Genomic DNA, 17,402 nt, shown 5'->3' with positions numbered 1-17,402 from the left:
CTTTTTCAGTGATATCGGTCAAATGAAAGATTTATTTATTTATTTTTTTTTGCAACTTCCTGATGTAGTTTTATCCGGCTGTGATCTTATTACTGAATTTTTAGTTGAGTTCAGAAATTCAAAAGCATATCTCACAAAAGTAAATGTTTTGAGCAGTACCTAACTGATGATCACTGTACAGATTATTTGGAATATAACAGTTATCTGTGATTGAGTAACAAAAGTTTTCATGGCTTAAAATAATAGTGAGGACTTTATTTCTTATGATTTCTGTTGATTGGAAATTTAGAAGGAGCTTGGTTGGGCAATTCTGGCTCATGGTCACCCATGGGGCTGCATGTCACCAGGGAGTTGCAGTCACCAGTTGTTGGCTGGAGCTGCAGTCAAATGAAAGCCTGCGTGGGGCTGGAGGATCCACTTCCAACGTGACTTGCTCATATGGCTGACAAGTTGGTTCCTCTCCATGTGGCCCTCTCCTTATGGCACAATGGCTGTTTTTCCTAAAGCAAGTGATTCGAGAGAACAAGGTAAAAGCTACAATGCCTTTTATGACCTAGCCTTGAAAGTCACACACCATCACTTCTGCCATATTATATTGCTCATACTGGCCAGTCATGATTCACTGTTTTTTCACTGTAAAGATGTGAATATCAGGGGCAAAGGTCATCCTACATCACCATAGAGGCTGACTCCTACAGATATTAATACTGCATATATATAATGTTTTTAGATAACTGTCAGAATCAACTCTTTAATTTTAATGAGTAGGAAATGAAATCTAAGCTCATATAACTTTTGGGAAGGATCTGCCCTAAAATAAATATTATACAATGTGCATAATCTCTGTTTCTGTTTCTTTTCTTTCTTTTTTTCTTTCTCCTTCCTTCCTTCCTTCCTTCCTTCCTTCCTTCCTTCCTTCCTTCCTTCCTTCCTTCCTTCCTTCCTTCCTTCCTTCTTCTCCTCCTCCTCCTCCTCCTCCTTCTTCTCTCTCTCTCTCTCTTTCTTTCTTGACAGAATCTCGCTCTGATGCCCAGGCTGGAGTGCAGTGGCAACATCTTGGCTCACTGCCAGCTCTGCCTCCTGGGTTCAAGTGATTCTCGTGGCTCAGCCATCACAGTAGCTGGAATTACAGATGTGCACTGCCATGCCTGGCTAATTTTTGTATTTTTAGTAGAGACGGGATTTCACCATGTTGGCCAGGCTGGTCTCAAACTCCTGGCCTCAAATGATCCACCAGCCTCGGCTTCCCAAAGTGCTGGGATTACAGGTGTGAGCCATCATGCCCAGGTGTTCCTTTCTTTAAAAATGTTATAATGGCGCCCAACTTATTAGCAGTTGGAGATTTGAGCTGGGCTTGTGAAGGGCCATTTCCACGTGCTGAACTGGCTTAAGCTATCAATTCTTGGCCATTCACTTTTGATGTACAAATGACTTTTAAGGTAAAGAGATTTTAAAACAAAAGTCTGGTCATTCTCTCTGTTCAAAATGCTGGTATGGTTCTCCATTTCCTTCAGTAAAAGTAAAGTCTTTGTAGTATCTAAGAAAGCCTTTTGTGGACTGGCCCCTACCTCCTCCCTGACCTCCACTCTGACTCCTCTCCTCTCATTGTCTCTGCCCCCACCACCCTGGCCTCCTTGCTATTCCTTGGGCTTACCAGACTTGCCCCTGTCTTAGGGTCTTTTCATTGGCTGTTTCCTCTACTTGAAATATTCTTTTTATATATTTTATGATCAACGCCTTTTGTAATTTAAGTCTTTTCTCAAGTGTTACATTTTCCATGAGGTCTATACCCACTACCCTATTTAAACCTAAAACAGTGAACATGAGACCAAATATGTGTTCAAAAACTGTGTGTGATTGAATGAAGGAATTATTCATGGAGGAACAGGGAAAAGCTGCGGCTGCTTTTTACTGCCCAAGGCAGGTTGGTATCATCCACTTGACTCATTTTCAGACTCTGGTGCTTGCAAAGGGTCTCTAAAGACAGTAATCAAGTGTGGATTTGTTTTATTTCTGTGGGAGAGTTCCTGCCATTCAGAAATCAGCACTACATCCATTCCTATATTTTTACAGAGTTCCAACATAGAAAAAAAGAACCGAAGAAAAGAAGGCAGCTTCCACTAAGGTGTGTGAGAGTAGACAGGCTGATATTACTTAAAGGAAGAAATTAGTTGAACCATTTCTGTAGACATTAGACAAATTGTTTCACTCGGAGTTAAAAAGCAGCTTGGGAGTATTAAAGTATAGGGTGCTTGTATGCACTTTATGATGGTCTTAGCTTATGATCTTATATCACTTTTATTTCTCCATTAAATCAAGGTGTATCTCATTGAAACCACCATCCTACATGACACAGCATGGTTTATTTTGGTACTGGTGAACGGAATTGTCCCTGATTGAATGGAAAAGTGTATCTGTCTTTAACATGTGCATAGTGTGAATAGCTGGAGTTTCAGTTGGCATGGAGGTCTATGCAACAGAAACAGAGTGCATAGGCCCTTGCTCCATGAGACCAATGCTTTGCTGAACGCCTGCCCTTTCTAAACATGAAGCCATGTCTTGCCTTTTTTTCTGTGTGTTTCCAGTGACAATGTTGCTACATGGTCCTTCACTTGGAGTTAGTGCAACAAGGAGACATCTGAGCTTAAAATTTATGAAACATCTAAAGAAATCAAGCTTTATATAGGACCACCATTGTGGCTTGAATTGTGTCTCCCCAAAAGATAATGAAGTCCTAACCACCTCCCTATACCTTACAATATGGTCTTTATTGGAAGTAGGGTCTTTGCAGAAGATCAAGTTAAGATGAAATCATTTAATTGGGCCTTAGTTCGATATATCTTGTGTCCTTATAAAAGGGGACAATTTGGACACAGGAACAAGGGGGGAACGCCACATAAAGATTGGAGTTATGCTGCCATATGCCAAGGAACTCCAAAGATTCCTGGCAAGCCACTGAAAGCCAGGAGAGATTCATGGAACAGAGTCTCCCTCATAGACTACCAAAGGAATCAACTCTGCTGACATCTTGATTTCAGACTTCTAGCCTCCAGGACTGTGAGACAAATTTCTGTTTTTTAAGCCACTGGCTTGTGGTACTTTATTACAGCAGCCCTAGCAAACTAATACAATAACTGTTCGCTTATGTATAATAAGGCAAGCATTAAGCAGCATTCAGATGACAACAGAGCACTCTACTTAGTACATTTTACATGTAAAAAATCTTGGGGATAAGCAAAGATGTATGAAATAGATTATGCTCATGTAATGAAGTCATTGTTTAGCCCACATTTCCATGGAATGCTTATTAATTAACAATAGCTTGATACTGGTATATCTGATACAGAATAACAGTAGATACTGTTTGAGAATTGAAACAGAACCATTAAGAGTTTCCCCTTTTAGAAGCAAACATGGGAATAGTCACATCTAATCTTTCCACATTGAAGATGCAAGGGTTGAGTGGTTTGCCATGGTCAGAACACAGAAGCTAGGAAGGAGGCTTATCAGTTTATCTCTGAATCAATCTGAGATTCTAAACCACCCTTTCTGAAAAACAAAAACAAACAAACAAAAAAACTACATTTCTTCTCACAAACAATGAATCATCACAGAGTAACTAATCAACCAATGTTTGCTGAACGAATAAGCAAATCTATAGATTTTTCAGCCAGGGTGTTGGTAAAATACTGGATCTATTTTAGTTTTTAAATACATGTCAAATACCTCTTGAACTAGGAAGAAAAATGAGAAATTTAGAGTCAGACAGACCTGGGATGGGCTTGAACCCCAGTGTATCCACACCAGCTATGTAAAGTTGGTTTAATTAACTCCTCCAAGTCTCAATCACATCCTCTCCATAACAGAGAAAAAAATACCTTGAAAATGTATTGTAAATATGAGATAATGTATATAATGTACTGAGCACAGTTCCTAGCATATATGTGCTTGATGAAGAGTGCTCTTTTGATTTAAGTAGGCTTATGGATAGTACCCATAACAACAATATCTTTACATACACCTAGACTATGCTGCCACTGTGGCAGGTGCATGTGAGTTGGCTTTGTAAAAATAATGATAAGATGTGAACCCAGTTTCAGCTCTTGTCTTCTCCCAGTCCTCCTTTAACACAAGAACTGGGCATACAGATTCAGGTAATTGGGGCTGGGCATGCAGTCTGTGGTCCAGAGAGGGTAAAACTAAATAGTTCACCAAGCCACTGATCCACAGCCTTCTCTTTTCTGAAACATTGTTGTATTCAAGCACAGGAGAGTCACAAATAATCACAAGAAACAGGACCATGCTGTGTGTGATTACCTCAGTAGTATACAGAAGTGGCAAGCTAACTCCAGCCTATGGTTCATGGGTTACATGAACCATAGAAATGTGAATGTCCATGTTTTGTTATCTTTTCTGAAACTCATTCAAAGTGTGGACATCACCCAGCTGCTCTCAATGGTCATTTATAATTTTGTTATAAGATTTTATAAATTGTATAAATTTGTTGAAATGTGTTATAAATCCATTTATATTCTTCTTACTTGTCCAATACCTTGGAATTTATGAGATATAGAATTTTATCTCATGTTGTGTGAAGGAATATTTCTAATTATCTCTTATAAATAGCGATTAGGGTTATCCTCATATGTGCACATTGCTGAGATTAAAATCACTGAAAACTGATTCTTAATTGTGATAACTGAAATAACAAAATGTAAGCAAAATGCTAAATTATTTAGGGATAATTAAATGATAACAACATTATTAGTGGATTTATATTTGCAAAAAAGAAGTAATGTCTAGATAAAATATGCCATCATGCCATCTTCAAAGCCTATTTTTAGACTGCTCTCACTCCATGAAATGAGGATGGTATAACACCATGATAATATGATTGTCCAATGTTTGTAGGCAAACAACACTGGCAGAAGTGTAGAGAAAGCATGTTGTTAACATTCAAAATTTCATTTTTAGTTTCTTTTGTCTTTTTATTTGTCTAACTTTTTCCTGCAGCTTTAAGAAGTAGAGAATCATAGATAATGTTACTATCTATTTTCAAATAAAACATCTATTTTACACTTTAGATGTTTAGTGCTTCTTGCATTTTATTATCAGAAACAATGGCTTGAAAACAGCATCTTTGTTTCACAAGAGGTTAGCTGCTTCTACTTGAAATCACAATCCTTTGTGATTTTAAAATTAGCTCTTTAGCCAGAGCTATGATGTCACCAAGGTGCAGAAGAAGCAGTAGTAAGTAGCAAGTGGATCAATCCTTAGGAAACAAAGATCCTGTTTTCATGCAAATATCTTTCATGATTAAAAAAGGGAAGAAAAAAATCCCTGAGCATGGGTGAAAGAGTTATTGGTTCTACATTTTTAGAGAAATTGCTGAAAGCGATTTAGCCATGCAAACTAATGACCTTTACAGTTCTCTCAAGGTTAATGGGGTCCAGGAAAATGGTAATGTAATAATTTGGGTTCCTTGGATGTCCCAGTGACTTGGCTGTTCCTTATATTTGCTAGTATTGTATAGTGGAGGAGAATAGTGTTCATTATAAAATGTATTTGGAATCCTCTGTCCCTATTTTAAACCCTTTTCCGTATAGAATAGCAAAAGTATTTAGGAAAGATGACCTCAGTGGGAAATTTTGTAAATTCTCTCTTAATTCAAATTAAGTAGGAAGCTAAAATTTGTAGCAAAAATGTAAAATAGTAAAGAGACTTTATTACAGAAAACCTATAATGTAACAACTCAAAGTCTAAGACATTCATAACCAGGAAACATCAAAGGTTGGGGACTCAGTAGAACCATGCTGCTGCAATATGTACCTTAAAGGCCTCCCTCATGGGCAAAGGGAAGCTGTTCATGCTTTTTCTGTACAGCTGGGGAGGAAAAGCCAGACATTGGTCTGTTTCACTGCATGCCAGGCTGCTAAATGAAGTGGCTGCTAGTTCCTTGCAGGAGTATCCTGCTAGCGGCATGTTCTGCAGGGTTGCCTTTAAGGAGCTCTTGAGAGGCCAAGTGTTTTGGTGTTATCAAGAGGGGCTCATTATACCGAGGGAATCAATTTAGAATGACTTTAATGGGATTGGGAGTCAAACTGCAGTACAGCCCTATGACAAAGAGAATTTAAAGTACCCTGTATTTATTGTGCCTTTCTCTCTTTAATTATGTCTGTCTTTAATATTCTACTGTTAGCTCCAGTAATGTTTTTCTTCTCCACGTTTTTGGCATTTTTATGATTTGCAGTTCCATTCTAAATGGGCACATGTCATAATGTCATCTAATTCTATTGAGAAAAATGCCCCTGTTTCCTGTGGCTTTTGGCCAAGACATACTATTACTTTTGATTTTGATTTTTTTTTTTTTTTACAGATGATGTAGCCTGTGCAATATAAAGTAAAAGATTCTTTCCAACTTGCAAAAGATATTTAATGCTTTCTTTTGTAGTCTCCTTGGGACCATAGGTTGTGGGTCTTACAGTCAAATTCTTAACACCTAATATAGTGTCTGCTGGCCCACTGAGAGTGTTTAGTGAATATTGGCTGAATGAATGAATGAATAAATGATATTAGCATTCAGATTATTCTTAATATTGCTATAATAGTGTTTTGCTCTCAATTTACAGGATTAGGGGAGGACTCAGCACTTTTTGAGTATAATGAATACAATATTATGAATATTTAATATGGTAGACTAGAATCAGATTGTAAATATTTTCACCTTTTTTGGCTACTCCCTGACTCTTTCTCACCTTTATTTCTCACCTTCATTTATTCATTTAGTTATTCAGCTTTCAAAATAAGGCCCCCAGTGTGCATAAATTACTATATTCCATTTCCCCCTTTCCTTCTTTTTGTCTGTTGCTTTTCACTTTTTTTCTCCTCTGGTTTATCTATACTGTTACGTATCTTCTTCTCTGTTTTTCCTTCTCTCGTCCCCTTACCCTGTCCATTCTTCCCATTTCCATTCCTTGTTTTCCTTTAATACTTACCATTTCTACTTCCAGTCCTCTGCATATACACTTTTAATACTATCCTTTTAAAATATAGCATATCATCTTATCTAACTCTTCCTCCTCTCTTCTTTCTTTTCCTTCTCTGTAAAGTCCAGAGAAGCAGAGACATAGTCATGGAAGAAATTATCCTAGACTCTTCCCCCTCATTTTAAATCTGCACTCAGATTTGTTTATAGCAATCACTGATAAAATCTATTTCATTATCTTCAGGTAGGATCATGCCTAAAACTCTTTGAGTAAGGGGATAAACTGCCCTACTTTTTTTTTTTTTTTTTTTTAAATAAAAGCCCTTCTAGAAAGGTTATTACTTGATTTTCCTTAGTAACCCACATTTTGAATCCTGGAGAAATGGAGAATCTCCATTTCTGCTGTCCTGTACTTTATATGCATAGGAGTGAATGGCAAGAAAGAAAACACTAGAATGGGATCAGGACACAAGCTGGCTTATGACAGAACAAAAAGAATAGTACAAAATGTAGACAGGAGATAGAGGAAATTGTGTAAGCAATTCTTAAAATTCTGACCTCATTGATTTATTCATTTTATTGGAATCTAGATATTAGTAACCAGGGACTTGACGGTGAATAAGATTCAGATCCTGCCTGAAGGATATACTAGTATAGGTGAAAAGATAGGGCTATAAGAATAACACCCAACCTAGAACTTGGAAGGACCAGGATACCCTTGGGCAGAAATGACAGCTAGGTTGAGTCAAGAAGGATAATTTAACAGTAACTAGGGAAGTGGAGGAAAGCGGCCATTCATGCCTAGCCATTGGAAGCACGCTCCTTACAGGAATAACAGTGAAGGAGCTCACAGGGGTGAAATCCTAAAAATCTTATTGGCTAAGCTAAGGAGTAGGGAACTCATCCTGAAGTCAATGGAGAGCCACTGAAGGGTTTGAAGCAGTGGAGTGACATTTTGGAGAGACACTCTGATAGGATCATGGAAAATGAATGGAGGAAAACCACAGACAGGTGACAGACAGTGAGGAAGTTGTTGCAGTCATCAAGGTGGGAGATGACGGTGGCCTTCCCTAAGGTAGTGATGATGCAAATAAGGAATGAATTCAGGGTATGCAAAGAGAATAGAAGGACAGGCCATGCTTATATACTGGATGCAAGAGATGAAGGAGGGGCAGGGGTCAAGAATGGCATTTGGTCTCCTGAGTCCTGAGGAAAGGTTCTATTTCGGAAGAGTCATCTCAGTTGTCTTTGATCTTTAAGTGCAGGCTAGTGTTCCTAAAAGCTTCCAGATTGACATCCCTGAAGATGAATGCCATCTTCTGTTTCATCACAGTGAAGAGCAAAGCTGGCTTGTGATGGTGCTCTCTTCTGTGTGCAGAAATCTGCACAGCAAGAGCAGGATCACTGAGGGTTTTAAGCATATTTACAAGTTGTTGAACGGGACCGGGCATGGTGGCTCACACCTGTACTCCCAGCACTTTGGGAGGCCGAGGCAGGCGGATCACAAGGTCAGGAGATTGAGACCATCCTGGCTAACACGGTGAAACCCCGTCTCTACTAAAAAAAATACAAAAAATTAGCCAGGCGTGGTGGTGGGCACCTGTAGTCTCAGCTACTCAGGAGACTGAGGCAGGAGAATGGCATGAACCCAGGAGGTGGAGCTTGCAGTGAGCCGAGATCGTGCCACTGCACTCCAACGTGGGTGACAGAGAGAGACTCCATCTCAAAAAAAAAAAAAAAAAAAAGAAGAAGAAGTTGTTGAACGGTTAGGACTGAATTGAGTGTTGTCAAATACAAGGCTAAAACACACTTTTTTACTGTCTCTTATGGATGAGCACAAAGTAGTTGTACCAGGATGTGTGTGTGTGTTTACACACGTGGGTTTATATGTGTGCGCAGTCACATGTATCCGTGTGTGTGTGTTTTTGTGCAGATAACATCCCTTCCGGGTCCCCCATCACTGGGAGGGTCTCCTTTAATGCCTCCAAGATGGTTGGTATTTTTAAAATGCGTCCTCGTTACTAGAGAGGAGCTACTAACTCATCTTCCACAAAAGTAAGCCAAACAATTGTCAGTTGAAATCATTTTTTTTTTCACTGCTTAATGTCTAGACAAAATTTGAACTGGTGACTTCAAAGTGAGTGACTCTATAGCCCATTATCATGTAATCTACTTTAAAGATACATTTTAAATAACCTACTATGGAAAATGTAGTTAGCAAGCTCAGAGATATGCTTACATTTAAGAACTCTCAGATATGCACTTACAGATTTTTTTAAAAGTCTTTGCAAGGAGTAAAATGAGAATGAAAGGGATGATTCATTTTATTAGAGCAATTAAAACATTGGCTCCTGTTTTCATCCATCATATTCATGAAATAAAAATATATTACAGAAAAAGTGATATTTACCTGGAGATAAAATTTGAAGTATAAGGAAGATAAAAGTCCGTTTTTCTGAAAGAAGTAACTGAAAAATCTGCTATAGGTTATAATTCAGGCAGAACCTCATCACTATGGACCAGGAGGTGGAGTGAGATCATTGTGGAACAGGAGCCAGAGTGAGCGCAATCTCTACCCAATATTTTTTGAGCCACAAACGTAGCCAGGAGTGAGTCATTCAACAAGGTACCTCAGAGGTGGAGGGTCTTGGATATAAATGGGCAAGACTGCGGTACGGGAAGATCTGTCACCTTAACCTTGGATCGGCCCTCATCATCTCCGGGTGAGTTCAAAGTAATCAACGTATCTGATTCCGGTCTCTGCCTTAGGCCACGTCCACACTGCAGGGATGCTTCAGGTGACTCAGAGATGGTTCTTAAATCCAACTATCTCCACTCCCAAACTCTAAATGATATAACCTTTTCTTCTTGGGTTGCATATAAGTTATATAAAAGTAGCATGGGAAATGATTAATAAGTGTGGATTTTGCTCATTGTGTTTCCCTGAAAATGGGCAAGTGAAGAGAGAAGTGGAGATTTCAGTTGTACCATAGAAAGGTAGGAGAAGGAGGGAGAAGGTGAGGGAGGAGGGCTTTCTCTCACCTTTTTGTTTATTCAACACGTGTTTGCATGAGGTACCAGAAAGAGTATGAGACTTAGAGAAACGTAGGTTCAATTTCTTGTGGCTAAATGTACCACTTTGCAGAGTTGTTTTAAAGTGTGACTCAAATAACTCATTCATTCATTCGTTCATTCATTCATCCATTCATCAACTACTTGCTGAATATCTACTAATTGCTAAATATCTAAGAGTAAACAATGAAGTTAAAACTCCTACTTTTGTGAAACTTACATTCGGGTTGGTAGAGCTAAACCTAGTAAACAATTGAAACAAATATATCAGTGGGTGGATGATAAAACAAGGTGAGGAGTGAGAGGGATCAAATCGTGGTGATGTTTCAGATGGTGATTATAGGAAGCCTCTTTGATGTGGGAGGTGACGTTGTGTGGTGACTTGCTGAACAAAGAGGGAAGGACATAGTGAGGCATCTGGCACCATGGTTAGCACTTAATTAATGGTAACTATTGTTATAATCACTGTCATCATAATCTTTGATAATAATGGTATACATTAAGCCTGCATGTGCTTTGTAAATTTTGGGAATCTGTAAAGTATTATAGGGAGTTTGGTTTGAAGCACACTTATGTTGGAATTTGATATCTATGTTTATAAATAATTTTTATTTTCAGTCACAGTTTAACTTTGGAGATATCTAATAATGTTAAGGGAAAATCAACAAAAGCTGAGTGTTTTGTGTGGTTAAATATCTTACAACTTTCTATCCCATTGATACAATTAAACAAACATTTTTTTGATCATTTACTTTGTGTCAGGCACTATGCTGGGTACTTGGGAACAAAATAATGTAAAATAAAATCTTTGCCCTCAGGAAGCTTATAATCTGATTTTATCTCTAGTAATTCAAGACTCTTGCACTATTTGTTTTAATAGAACTTGCAGGAGGGATTCAGATGCTGACAAGGCTCTGAGAGTTTAGGAAAGACAAATTGCATTTGAGTGTTAACTTTGATGTCTGTATAGTTTTATAAAATATGTAAGAGGCTTTTCCATTAGCAAATAAGACTTTCAAAAAGCTTTCAAAATCACATGTCATAAGTAGTTCAATATCACTGAAGGGGAGTCACAAAGACTGACAGCTTGGAAGCTTAAGCACTGTATGTGGTTTAGGATGTGTGACCAAGGTGAAACCCCTATTCCCATCTTAATTGAGATTGTGTAGGTCCAACCAATTCGTTTGGTCTGAAAAATCCAGACTACATGGGAATCCAAAATCAACTTGGCAACCCCTTATTATTTTTTGGCCTCTGAAAGCAGCATTTCACACATTGTCTGGTAAAGGTTAGGGATGAAAAATCACAGCCCATGTGTATCCCAAGATGGAATGAAGTGGAACTTGGGCAAAGTGATTTACAACAGAGACACACATACATATGTTGCACATTTAGTGGCACAGGTAAAACATGCCTGCAAATTGCTTTCTGGGGAGAATTCATGTTTGTTTTCAGAATCTGTAGTTTACTTTGGGACCAGACATGGCATGGATTCAGAGGCCTATTCTAACCTTCTCTAACATAACCATGGCTTATCACCCTCTACCTCCCTTTCCTGTTTCTTGTTCTTCAAGGAATATTCTATCCCATCCCATCCCATCCCATCCCATCCCATCCCATCCTGTCCCATCCCAGCCTCTCCTATTCTGTAGTTCTCTAATGGGAAATTAGCTATTTCCCCCATTAGATGTGTAAACCTCATGAGGCGGACACTTTGTCTTGTTCATCTGTTCATCCAGTGCTTGGCCCAGAGTAGGCTCCCAATGAATATATGCTGAGTTAATAAGGTTTAGCAATGATGGATGATAATAGCAGCAGCAGCAACAACAACAAAACCCTTGGTATTCCCTAGAGGTTGGCTGAGGACAGGAAAATTCCTGTGACATCAGAGCAAAGATTCTATGTTGGTTTCAATGGCACAGTATTAGCGCTCTTTATAGCAACAGTCCCCAACATTTTTGGCACCAGAAACTGGTTTTGTGGAAGACAGTTTTACCACGGATGGGTGGGGAATGGTTTTGGGATGAAACCGTTTTACCTCAGATCATCAGGCATTACTTAGATTCTCATAAGGAGCATGCCGACTAGATCTCTCACATGAACAATTCATAATAGAGTTTATGCTTCTATGAGAATCTAATGCCACTGCTGATCTGACAGGAGGCAGAGCTCAGGTGGTAATACTCGCCTCCCTGTCACTCACCTCCTGCTGTGCGACCAGTTTCCTAACAGGCCACAGGTTGTATATGGGGTGGGGTGTATATGGGGTGGGGTTGGGGGGCAGTTGGGGACCCCTGCTTTATGGGACCACATGAAATAGCAATACAGTACAGTTGACCCTAGAACAATGCAGAGTTGAAAATCCACCTATAACTTTTTTACTCCTCTAAAACTTCACTACTAACAGCCTACTATTGACTGGAAACTTTAAAATAAAATAAACAGTGATTCAACACATATTTTGTAGTTTGTATGTGTTATATACTGTATCCTTACAATAAAGTAAGCTAGAGAAAAGAAAATGTTATTAAGAAAATCATAAGGAAGAGAAAATATATTTACTATTTGTTAAGTGGAAGGAGATTATCATAAAGGTCATGACTCTTGTCATCTTCACATTGAGTAGACTGAGGAGGAGGAAGAGGAGGAATTGGTTTTGCTGTCTCAGGGGTGGCCGAGATGGGAGAAAATCCACATATAAGTGGACCCACATAGTTTAAGCCCATGTTGTTCAAGGGTCAACACTAAATGAAATTAACTCTTTGACTCTTTTTGCTAAACTTTATAATACAAAAAAGTACTATGCACCAAATGTTTAATGTATATATATAAATGGGGCTAAAATGTTGTTTGCATTGATTATTTTTAAAGTTACATGCTTTTTACTTTAAAAAATATTTTTGAAATTTGGATAAGTGGTGCTATTATTCAACTTTAACAATAGGACTCATTGGTTCAGTTTGCAAAACATCCATTTTTTAGGGTTGGGGAACACACTGATCAGCATCTATTGTTCTAGAAACGTTATATTTGCCTGTCATGCCATCCCTCACTATCCCCACTGTAAAAATCTGAATAGTTTGACCCAAGAGTAGAACCATGTTGGACAAATTTCTGGTGGCATTCCTTTATGAGTTCAGACAATTTTTTGACTCTAAAGAATTATTGGGTATAACAGAGAATTTCTCGGTGTTCCTGTAGATCATTATGTAGCTTCTTAACCATCCACATCTCAACTAAGACACATTATAAAAAGCTGGGGATATCTTTCTCTGTCTCCTCCCCCATGCACACTATCTTTGTAAACTAAAGCCAAACCACTCATTTTAGAAAGTAAAGTTAGGAGCCCATTGAAACATACCAGCAACTAGTGATATCAAAGAACTTTCTTCTCACCAGGAGTTTCCAGTGGAAAGCACCTTGTAAATACCTGTTGCTGAGCTATAGGTAGAAGTCAGTGGAAACCAAATCATATTACCTGGAAACAGGAAGCTGCAGGGACACACTTTTTCTCTGAATACGAAGGAAAATGTAAGCCATCACTGAGCTGTTTGACATAGGTGAATAATAAGTACATATCAGAATAGGAAATTGCGTGAAGGAAGTTTGGGGCTGTATTTAAATACACACATGTATATACATGTTATCAAAAATCTGGGGTTGAGTTTTTTGATTGATGGAATCCTTGAAAGCCTATTTTCACTATTGGTTGATGATTTCAACTGGAGAAAACATGATTCATTAGATAAATTTATAAATCACCCCCACTTTTTTCTTTCTTTTTTTTTTTTTTTTTTTTTTTCAGAGTCTCTCTTTATATCCCAGACTGAGTGCAGTGGCAACATCATGGCTCACTGTAGCTCAATTGATCCTCCCACGTCAGTCTCCTGAGTAGCTGGGACTACAGGTAAATACCACCATGCCCAGCTAATTTTTGTGTTTTTCTTAGAGATAGAGATGGGGTTTTATCATGTTGCCCAGCCTAGTCTTAATCTCTGGGGCTCAAACAATCCAGTCGCCTCAGCCTCCCAAAGTGCTGGGATTCCATATGTGAGCCACCCAAATCTCCCTTTTTGAATAAAAAGACACTGATATCTGGTGTGGAGTTTTGTTGTACGAAAAATTACCCACTCCAGAATTTTCAGACAGGTCATTAAATACAAACAATAGGCACTTGTACTTGTGTGGGTAAGATAGGCTCTATCTCCAACATCTGCCTTTCAGGTCTCATGGTGGAAGTGTGATTGTTGCAATCTCAATTAAAGGGCCATAGCTGTAGTTAACTGTCATCCATTTTAGTGGACTAGAAAACTTAAGGTACTTCAAAACATGAGGCACTCATATATGGATTGAAGTATGGATTGAATATTCAAGCCACCATATCAGAACTCAGTGGATCTGAGGGATGGGGTTCTCAAACAGAAAGACAGAAATTAAGAATGAGTCCACAGCCAAGAGCTAGATGGACATGGAACCTGAAGGAGCCACATGTAGTAGGTAGGAAGAGGGAGGCAGTGAGTTTTGCTGCTGAGTTCCTGTGTTCACAAGCAGCATACACTGATTGTTGAGAGTTACAATAAGGAAAACAACTGATAAGTATGGGAGATCAAAAATAGTCTTTTACAGGTAGTCCAAAAGGTTTCCACAGTGATAATGGAATACCTAAATCCTGATGGTAAGCAATTTCTCCCCATCAAATGTCACATTCAGGGTAACTAGAAAGCAATGATGCTGTTGGCTATATATGGCTTCTGGACTTGATGATAATAAGTAAAGTAATAGGAATTATGCAACTCTAGATGTACCTTTACTTTTTTCCAATTGTGTTTTCTCTGATGAGGCTTCAATAATGCAACACCTTAGTTTGAGTTTCCACAGGAACAGACTGCAAAACAAAGATTCAAGGGCACATAGATCATCTGGGAAGTGATCAGAGTAGAAAAATAAGGAAATTAGACAGAGAAGGAAAGGCAGCCAATAAAAGGCTTTTTTATTAAGTTACCCCATGGATAACTGGAGTTCAATCTTGCTGGGAAACTCTGGGAAGCTTCAGAGTGATGCCACCAAAGGGTGAAGAAGATGGAATATTTGTATACTAACTCTTCTGTAGATCACTGGTTAGAGCTTGGGTGAGGGATCGATTCCCTGGTACAGCTCCACTGCCATGCAAGCAGATAGGCAAACCATCACAGTGGCCAGAGAATGCCTCTGAGCAAAAAAGTTTTAGGTGATGGCAGCTAAAACAGCCTTCACTAACTTGGTAAGGAAGAAGGGATGGGAGTGGAGCACTGGCAACTCCTGCTGTTCCCAGGGAGTGCCTGTCCTGGACTTAAGCTCACAGGGTAAAAAGTGGTAGAAAGGAAATGAGTACTTCATCAAACTCTTGACCAAACTCTTGACCAAACTCTTCTACAGAATAGAGACAAAGCCCTCAGTATCCCTTCACTTGTCTTCTTCCCCTGAAATTTGATTTCCCCTCAAAGAAGAAGTAGGATTGTAATGGTATTATCACATCCCTCATTAAAGTACACACACATTCAGACATCCCAAACCTTCAGTATGAGAAAGACATTTCTAAGCAGGAGAGGGAAGCTGGACCAAGCAGCAGCAATGACTGTTCTCCCCTTGGAATCCCTGGTGCCACTAGCATTCTGCTCCTTCATGGGTTGATGGCTTTTCTTTAAACTGGGCCATGCATGGAAGCATGCTCTTTTTCCTTAAGCACAGCTATGTTAGAGAAAGGATATCAAACTAAAAATGCAAAATTAGGTGCAAAAGTGAATGTTTGTTCAGAATGAGAAAGAAAATCACGACAAATTTTAAATGTAACAAAGCTTACAAATATCACACCATTTAAAAAATTCAGAAAAATTACAAAATTCTAATTAGCTGTCTGGCACTACTGTGTAAAATATTTTTTTCTGTATTTTTTGGCTACATGCACTTCGATTGCCTCTTCTTTGACAACAAAGGTTATGTAATGTCATTTTCTATAGAGAGAATAGAAAGAAAAACAAATTGAAATTGTTTTTTATTATTGATGGTTTAAAAAGTCTTCTTCAGTTACACTACTCATAATTGGCAACATTATGTACATTTTTAGGAGTGTTGTCGAATTTTTGGAAAAACTCTATCAAGCTTCTTTCATATATGAGCTGGGAGATTTGGAAACATTTTCCAGATTGGGTCTATGCATTTCAAGCCCTTTTTCTTGTTTTATTTCATTTTATTTATTTATTTTGAGACAGAGTCTCTCTCTATTGCCCAAGCTGGAGTGCAGTTGTGTGATATCGGCTCACTGCAACCCCTGCCTCTTGGGCTCAAGTGATCCTCCAGTCTCAGCCTCCCGAGTAGCTGGGACCACAGGCATGCCCCACCACCCCAGGCTGATTTTTGTATTATTATTATTATTAATTTTACAGAGACAAGGTTTCTCTTTGTTTCTCAGGCTGGTTGACCCCTGGCCTCGAGTGATCTGCCCACCATGGCCTCCCAAAGTGCTGGGATTAGAGGCATGAGCCACCACGCTGGCCTCAAACCTTCTTTCTCTTCCATGACCCATTGGTTTGAAGCCAGGCCACATGTTTAAATTTCTGTACAAGTTCTGAATCTGCATTCTCAAACATGGTACCTGTACAGGGTGGATAGAGTGGTAGAAGCATTCCTGCAAGTCATTCCTACATGGGGATAACTAACAATAATTTAACTATATGTGATTGTGAGCCACCTAAATATAAATTATGAAATCCAGAATAAATATATCGACAACTCAACTTTCCTTTGCCAAATTCCAGGAATGTCTGGGATCATTCCTGGGTCACCCAACCCAAGAGACGTGTGGAGGGAAAGCCAGAGATCAACTGTGGTTAAAATATCTTGCTATAGGAAATGTCATCAAAATATACAACTACGTGTACAGAGGGCCTTGAGAGGAGCTTCCATAGTGAACGGACCTAAAGATTAGACTCCTTTAGCTTCATGGTCAACCTTTCTTTGCCCATAGCATGGTTTTAGAAGTTGTCATGGTCTTTACCTATTTCATGTCCTGTCTAAGAGACCTATATTTTAGTACCCAAGGACTGGTATACATTTGTATGAATCTTGCTTAGCTTTTTGCTTTCCAATTCTTTGCCTGTCTCTGCGTGGCAGATGCCATCTACCTTGGCAACCAACCCATATCCAACCTCATTCTTCTGGATCAAATCTAAGGTAAAAGTTTGAATACATTTACCCTTTAAGAGTTTTGCTATCAGCAGTCCTGACTGCCCCCCACCATAAATAATAAGATTATGATAGTTGATGATGATGTCAGACAAATGGCCTTCAAGCAAGACTTGACCAACAT

At 38.8% G+C, this 17,402-nt stretch overlaps 1 protein-coding gene across 4 annotated transcripts in view; it reads left to right on the top strand.

Annotated features, from left to right (window-relative positions):
• The window catches only part of ESRRG (estrogen related receptor gamma), a 597,265-nt gene that overhangs the window by 87,297 nt on the left and 492,566 nt on the right, over positions 1 to 17,402 (top strand). The window contains exon 2 of one of the 4 annotated variants that reach the window (XM_023203727.3): positions 2,586 to 3,057. The exons of the other annotated variants lie outside the window; for them this stretch is intronic. The gene's annotated coding sequence lies outside the window, so the exon portion shown is untranslated. The remainder of the gene's footprint in view (positions 1 to 2,585; positions 3,058 to 17,402) is intronic. 4 annotated transcript variants of the gene reach the window in all.

This window comes from Piliocolobus tephrosceles, chromosome 1, assembly GCF_002776525.5.
Source record: "Piliocolobus tephrosceles isolate RC106 chromosome 1, ASM277652v3, whole genome shotgun sequence".
In the NCBI taxonomy this organism is placed as follows: domain Eukaryota; kingdom Metazoa; phylum Chordata; class Mammalia; order Primates; family Cercopithecidae; genus Piliocolobus; species Piliocolobus tephrosceles.
The sequence above is the reverse complement of the archived record's forward strand: the minus strand, read 5'-3'. Positions and strand labels throughout refer to the sequence as shown.